Below are 8761 nucleotides of genomic sequence, written 5' to 3' on the forward strand. Positions count from 1 at the left end.
GGTCATAGAGGAATCCCGGGCAGATACCAGGCTTGATGTGTCACAGAATAATAAATTGATCAGAGAGACATATGCATATAGAAATGAAATTATTTATGATATATGCTTTGTATTGTGTATGATTACATACGTTATTTTGTGGTTAATGAAGTGAGAGAATAAAGTAAGTGAAATGAAAAGGTAGAGATGATATTGTTTTTATTTTTATAAATTTTGTTTATGGAACAGAAAGAATTTTTGTTTATTACAAATGTGTACGTCAGAGGGGATGAGGTGTGATAGGTTGTGAGTCGTATGGTGGTCAAAGGTCCAATGATTGAATACGAGTTGAAATTGGAAAAGTCTCTGCATCAGCACTATGAGTTCAAACTGTATAACTCCCCGAGTTGGAACCACGTGCTGAAACATATCGTGGACTCCCACGTCTGAGGGCACGTGTGAGGGCAGGTCCAAATTGGATAATCCACGTTAGAACTATATCAGTAACACAGTGGCAAAATCAGATTTCAAAATCCCTCCGTATCCCTTCATTTCCGTATGCGATTAAGTGAATCCGATAGCAAGATATGTGTATTTCCATTGTTATCTTATTTTAAATGCAATTAAGTGAATCATATAGCAAGATATGCGTATTTTACATATCTTATTTTCTAAAAACCCTCTGAAATTTCATTTCCGTTTACTTGCCCTAAATCGGTATATTATGTAGAATAATCAAGAATTTTTTCAAAATCCCTCTGAATTTTCATTTCCGTTTATTGCCCTAAATCGGTATATTTTGTAGAATAATCAAAAAAAATTTCAAAATCCCTCTGAATTTAGGGCAAAATCGGTATATTCTACAAAATATACCAATTTAGGGCAAGAATTTTTTCAAAATCCCTCTGAATTTTAATTTCCGTTTACTTGCCGTAAATCGGTATATTTTGTAGAATAATCAAGAATTTATTCAAAATCCCTCTGAATTTTCATTTCCGTTTACTTGTCCTAAATCGGTATATTTTGTAGAATAATCAAGAATTAAGTGAATCGGATAGCAGGGTCCTGTTAGGTTGAGATTTTTTAGCTTAATTGAAAATTGAGATGCATTTTCAGCCACTCATCCACAACATTTTCGAAATGTCAACTGCAAGTAGATTATGTCAACTCGAGGATATTATCGTCAAAGCCTGCATATCAAATGTCAATAGTCTGCACATCAAATGTCAACAACTTATAGTTGACATTATATATGTATAGTTGACATGAATTGTATATGTAGTTGACATTATATGTGTGTAGTTGACATGAATTGTATATGTAGTTGACATAGATTGTACACATAATTGACAGTTGACAAAAAAAATTCTAATTTTTTAAAAAAAAAAAAAAACTTAAAAAAAAGTATTTATTGAATAAAATGTACCAAGAAATTACCATTCCGCCCATTCATAATTAATTAATCTAAAATTATTTTTCATGTGGCAAATTCTAGACCACTCATTTAATAAAAATGAGTGACCGATAATGCATTTCAATTCTCAATTAGGCTAAAAAATCTCAATTGATCACAACCCTCAGATAGCATCTACATATGTGTGTTTTACATTATTTTAGTTTCAATTATATCATCTACATTTTGTGTCATCTTGTATATGATTAGGCACGCGATATCGAAGCATCCAAAGTGCTATTGCACTATTTTAATATACTACTCATATTTTAAATTCATATTATCATACTGTATATGCAACTATATGTAAAAATTTAATAAAAATATACTCTACTTAGATATAAATAAATTTGCTAGAAGTATAATTTTGTAAATTTTTTATGTTGAAAGAGGTCAAGAAATTTTCCAAAAAACTGAGATTTAATTAAGAAAATAGAGAAAACAAAGGAGTTTCATCGTTAATTAAAGTTAGATTATTTAAACAATAAAAAAGATTAGAAAAAGCTATCACGTACAAAATGCGGGTTGCATGATCATCTCTCTCCTTCTGTCCCCCTCTCTCCTACAACTACCATGCTCTCAGTTCAGCTCAAATCGACAATGGCAGATGTTCTCTGCTTCATCCGGCGCTACTCCACTCATGCCAAGGTTATTTTTCGAAATCCATTCCTCCATTTTTGTTTTTATGCCCTAAATCAGTGTATGTCGTAGTTTTATCGATTTAAGTGAACAATCCCTCTGAAATCCCTCTTAATTTTAGTATAGTCATGAATTCATGAATTAAGTAAATATTTTACCGTTTTAGTTTTATCATCTAAATAGCTGTATTTGTATCATTTTGTATATTTAGGCCTACGATATTGAAAAATCCAAATCGCGACCATATGGGCATGATAATGTGTTTTTGAGACTGCTACACTTTATGTTCAAGAGTCAGCAACATGAAGAAGCCCTTAGGATGATTAAGCACATGATAGAGAACAAGGCACCTTTAAACCCGCACGCCTTAGACGTTCGTCTTAGCAGCGGCTCACCCCTTTTTGCCCTTGGTTGGTTGCATAAACATTTATTTATAAACATTCGTCCAATAATATTGAAAAGAAACTAAGTGAAACATGAAGAAGAAAGTTGAAGAGATATGTAGCTCAAAATAGCAAATGTGATTTTTAATGTTTCACTGAATACGGATGACAAAGACAACACAAGCTTATATAGCTAGGCCAGGAAAGATCTAAAATCATTTCCTAAAACACATGCTTATATAGCTAGGCTAGGAAAGATCTAGAATCATTTCCTAATCAAGTACTACAAGCTAATCATCCACTTTCATAAACAAACATAACAGAATTGCTAATTACTCATCTTCATGAATCATTGTAATGTCACGTCTCTCCAAGAGCTTTTGTGGTCCTTCAATCCACATGTTCCTTTGCCAACAAACTCAGCAATGCCAAGCTTGTATAGTTTGTCCACATTCAACCACTAAACCAAGTCTCGTGCTCCACACGCTGCAGTACTACCACTATCCAGCTTGGCTTTGTACGCAACCTTAGTTTCAAGTATCTTGTGTTCACAAGGTTTTCTAGCACTCCCCCTCAATCCAAGCGAGGCAAATGACACCACACCGAGTCTGTCTCTTAGCTTCACGTAGGATTGCCTACTCAATGGCTTAGTGAAAATATCAGTTATTTGATCCATCGTAGGCACATGTCTCAACTCTATCTCCTTTGCTAGTACATTGCACTCATATTGTCTACCAAAGCTATCTGATCCAATTTAATTTTTTAGTCCTAGCATGTAGAACCGGATTTGAAGCCAAAGCTATTACACTCATATTTCCTACCCAAATCACTGTACTTGATTTCCTTGGAATTTTTAGTTCCCCAAGCAACGAATTCGCCAAGTCACCTCTGAAATAGCTTGAGCGAGACTTCTGTGTTCTGCTTCAGTGCTCGATCTAACCACTACAATTTGCTTCTTCACACACCAAGATATGAGATTACTTCCAAAATATGTGCAGAAACCACTTGTTGACCTTCTATCATCGATATCGGCAGCCCAATCCGAGTCAGAGAATGCAGATATCGCACCATTCGACTTGTGAATTTGAATTCCATGGTCCAGAGTACCAAAAAGATATGGTGGCCGTGAAGGCCAAAGAAGACCGATTTGATATCGCCGGAATGGCCTGAGAGAAGGCTATCATACCGAAGGAAAAGACGACGAGTTATCCGGCTGAGAGGGCGAGATATTGACCAACCGGATTACTCGTCTTCAAAGCAGAACCACTAGTGGGGAGAATACCGTTGGAAAAGAGCTGAATCCCAGACACAACCGCATGAAAGATTCGTAGCAAGACAACCCAGATAGGTAAAGCAGTCGAAGAATTATCCGGCAGAGGGGGAGAAACAATACCCTGCCGTGGAGATGGAGTAGCCAAGAGGGCGAGAAGTAATAGGTGAATACTGGTGAAGTTTCATCAAGATATCGGTGTTGAAGTCAGAAGGTCCTCGAGAAAGAGTGATGATCATCCACTGAGGAGAGAGAGAGAGGAACCGCCACACTGTTGAAGGAAGTTTGGCGCCCAAAGTGGTCACCAAGAAGTAAATTTGAGCTTAGTGGTTATTAGCAGTTCAGCCTTCTTCTAAGGGCATGGCAACTCTAAAGGAACTGGCAGCGGAAGCGGTATTGTCATGGATTAACATAATTTAACAATTATTAATCACACCAATAAATCACATAATAATCAGATCTATTTAGCAGATTATTTAGACAAAATCTATTCGCGTAATTCTTACATGTATCATGCTCATAACTTGAATTAATCATGCTTTAAGAATATTGAAACCTAGAATATGCTTTTCTACGGAGCAGAAAAATACCTTATTAATTCTCCAAAGAATTGAAGATGGCTAGCTGCTTTTCCACGTGACGCTTTGAATACTAGACCACAAATCTTCTCTCTGGTTCCTGAACTGTACTCCGATATCAGTGTGGGCTGATTTCACTAGAATACTAGGACTTAAATAAAGAAGACAGAAGAAATCCTTTTGGAAATAGGAGTAGAATTCGAATTCCTCTTCAGCTAGAGGGAGTCGAAATTTTCGAAATTTTTAAGTATAAAATTGTGATTATTCTGTCTCCTTTATTCTCCTATTTATATTAAGTTCCTTTTGGGCCCAGACAGGGATCTATGGAAGGTTTTGGATATGGGCTCATCCAATTTACTTTTTACTAATTAAATTGAACCCACAATTTAATATAAGTTATAATTGGAATATTACGAGCAGCCACTACAGAAGTAATATTGAACTTTCCCCATCCAAATCCGAAATTATAAGTAATCCGGGGTTCTGTTTAACTTTCATTTCCTGCGCTTAAGATAAAAATGTCCATTAATTAATTAATATCTGCTATGAACTTAATTAATTAACTTCTTATTAATTCCAAGAGTGGACTTAGCATGAAACGCTCATTTATTATTCATAGAGTAATCAAACTCCAACTAGCTAGGTTCCGAATAATAAAACCTTGTTTCGCGCTCCTCTTGGGGACATTATCAAACGAGACTCAGCTCGCGCACGATTCAATATAATAGCAATCCTAGCACCGCTAGACATTGATCACCAGACTCCTCATTCTGATGAGCTGCCTCCTTCTGGTTTCTCGGTACTGTGGGTGGAACTATCCGGTTGTGGTGCTACTCCCCCCCTCAGCCGGATGGTTCATTAAACAGGGTTGATCCCGTTGGTGCTGCAACACAATCGTCTCTTCTCTTAGCAATGTTTTCACGTCCACGGCCTCCAAGGTTTCCTCCCATCGGCGTTTGCCTTTCCAGACGGTATGCTCGTTCCTTCTCGGTGGTCGTTCCACAACTAGCATATTCATCTAATTTGAAGGGGAATCGTCCGCTCGGAAACCTTATTCTCCCCCTCGGCCAGACGTTCCTTGAATTCAGATTTTATCTCTGGATCTATGGCTCGCTGCCACCTCCAAATCAGCTAGTAATCGCTGAACTCCATGGAGCTTTTGCTCCGTTCCTCCGTTGTCGGCTTCTTGCACCGATCAAAGTTTCTCTAGCAGCCTTTGTGGCCTTGCTACTGGCTCCACCATCAACGGCTTTTCTCAGCCACCTCGGCGTTCCCGATCTGCAGTCAGCCTTTGTGGCCTTGCGACTGGCTCCACCTCCTTCACCAGAATGCATCCTTTCTCTCTTCCTCTGTTCTGGTTCTTGGCTACCATTCTCGGACTTTTCCTTGGTGGTCTGTGCATCTTATTTGAAGATTTGAAAAACAACTGTCCAGCTGGAATAATAGAATTGAACTGCGGAAATGTAATTACTAAAATTAAAGAACATCGAAGAACTTTTGAAGACTACATTTTGATAGATGGCTTGATTGGTTCTTCAATAATATGACACCCTTATATAGGGTATTACAAAACTTGTGTTCCAAGTATTCTTGGGCACCAAGCTAATGTATTTCTTAGCTTCTAAGCTAATATGTTTCTTGTCCTCCAAGCTAACATGTTTCTTGATCTCCAAGCTAATATCTTTTTCCTTACTAACACTTAGTATCCTTTTCACTGCCTTCCAATGCGTATCAAGTGGTGCAGCCATGTATTGGCTTACCTTGTTCACAACAAAATTTATATCAGGGCTAGTGATAGCAGCATATTGAAGAGCTCCCACAATACGCCTATACAACTTCGGATCAGAAACAGGCTCACCATTAAGCTTACTTAATTCACAACTAGAGAACATAGGATTGACACAGATGCAATCCGTTTTGAGCAGTTTTGACGATCTCAACTCCTTAAAATAGGCTCACCCCCTTGAGATCTTTTAAAGAAAAATGAAAGTCTAGCTGAGAAATAACAGTCTTGATGGATGAGGAGGAGTTACATGTGATCAACATATCATCTACATAGATGAGTAGATAAATCACTTCATCACCTCACTTCCTGAAAACATTGATCCATCTTCCCTTGATTGAGAGAAACCAAGAGAGGAAGAACATAATGGACTGTGAAGAACCAAGCTCTTGAAGCTTGTTTGAGGCCATAAATTGCCTTGTTAAGTTTGCACACCAAGTGTGGTCCACCTTATTCAAATCCCAGAGGCTGCTTCATGTATATTATGTCATCATCCAATTTCCCGTTCAAGAATGCATTATTGACATCCAGATGAGTAACACACCATCCATGAGAAATTGCTTGAAGTCAAAACCTGGCTGTTAAGCAAATCCTTGTGCAACAAGTCTGGCTTTGTGTCTAGCAATAGCACCAGATAGATGAAACATGATTTTGAAAATCCAAGTACATCCTATCAAATTCTTTCCTGGTGGCAGAGCAGTGAGAATCCAAGTGTAGTTCTTAAGTAGAGCAATAAATTCTGAGAACATGGCAGCCTTCGAAATTGAAATTAGCAAGGCATGAAGGGCCGATCTAGGAAGTAGATGTGGGGAAAGAGTCAAGGTGTATATTTTTGGCTTATAAATTCCAGCCTTGGCTCTAGTTGTCATATGATGAGTGGGTGCAGAAGATTTAGGGAGTGAGGTTGAAGTAGTGTTATCAAAAGTAAGAGCTGATACAAAGGAACTATCATGAGATGAAACTACTTGCTGTGAAGTATCAGGAGGGGAAGAATTTGGAGAAGATGGTGAATGATGAGAAGATGGAGTGGAGTCGGAATGCAAATTTTGATCAGGGTGAGGAGAAGGTGGAGGTGTTGGTGTTGAGGAATGATTATGATCCAGAATTGGAAGAGATAAACTGATTTTGAGAGACAATAGGTATTTCCTTAAAATTGACAGATGGAATTTCTGGTTGAGGTAGGGCAGTATTTAAGTGGCATGGTTATTGAAGTTGGCAGTAAACTTGCAATTACATATTGGAATGTTGGTGAACTTGTGTAGAACAAGCTAGCCACATTCTAAGGGTCGGCTTTCCGTTGTATGAGTTGCTTTATTAGTATTAATTGTGATTCTCAAACTATGAATGTAGAATTAGTGTAGCTAAGAGTGGGCATGAAGAAGGTTCTGGATATGCATAGTTCTGGAGAAATTGCATATTCATCAATGTATATATTGATTACTTGTATTTTTCAGTTTGTTATTATCAGAAGTAACAGAAAATGCCTTGTAATTGTTCAGCTACTTATTGTTCCTTAGCACATTCTGGCTCTTAGTAAGTGGACTGCTCAGCAGGGAGGATTGGGAAAAGGCAATAAGGATACCTCTTGAAGTAGTACCTGCAGGTTTGACTCATTTTATATTTGTTTATGTTGCACAAGTTAGGTCAATAACTTAAACTTGATAGTACATGGCATGGCAAGGTCGCTTGGCAAACCATGTGCAGCCGTTAATGCTGCTCTTTTTATTATTCGAGCTTAATTGTGTTCCCATTTAATCCGTTGACAGTTTTTCACAATTTTATTGAAACTAATATAAGTAAGCTATTGCTTGCTGGTGGATTGCAGGGCATGATTATACCCTATGTTATTGGTATGTATGAATTTTTGGGGCAAACCAATACAGGTATGGTGGTTGATATAGATATCGAGCCTGAGAAGTGCAGATGGATGGGGAGTGCTCAATTGGATTTCTATGTAACTTTGCATAAAACAAAGTACACATATGTTATTATTGCACAACTCATGCATGCCATAAAATTTATATACTACATGTGATTCATACTCTGTACAGTAAAGTGTTGATTATTTATTTCTTCGAGAAGAGATTTTGCATTTCTGTATTTGTTTCTAATTTTCGTAGTAGTCATGTTGAATCTTGTGATATCATTATCTTAATTGAATACATCCATGTCTGAGATGTCTTTTTTCACTTAAAAGAATGAGGCTCTAATGTGAATTTTAGGGTCTTCAACAAATATTTGGTCTCAGGAGGTACAACGAACATATGATTATCGATGATGAAAGTGATATGAAATTTGTGGACGGGCTCGTTGGGGATCCAATGTATGGTTACCAGGCTCCTAAAGTGGATACAAAGAGTTAAAATTGGCGGATGATTGACAGACCTTTTGTTTCAATCTGGCTCCATAATGTACTTTGGTGACACTGGCGGAGCCAGCGTAGGACAAGGGGGTACCATTGTACCCCAAATGATTTCATAGTTAATATAGTATTGAGATTAATATTTCAAAAAGCAGGCATGGTGCAGCGATATGTGAGGTAAGTTCTCTAAGTGGAGGCTTGAGTCACTAGTTTCCAATTGTTTTCCATTTTGATAAACTGTCATTCGTCACTTATATAGGACTAGTAGATAGGTGCTGATTTAAGGAAGTTTTTTATGTTCTTTCATTTTTTCT

The sequence above is a fragment of the Salvia hispanica genome, chromosome 1 (assembly GCF_023119035.1).
Source record: "Salvia hispanica cultivar TCC Black 2014 chromosome 1, UniMelb_Shisp_WGS_1.0, whole genome shotgun sequence".
Classification (NCBI taxonomy): domain Eukaryota; kingdom Viridiplantae; phylum Streptophyta; class Magnoliopsida; order Lamiales; family Lamiaceae; genus Salvia; species Salvia hispanica.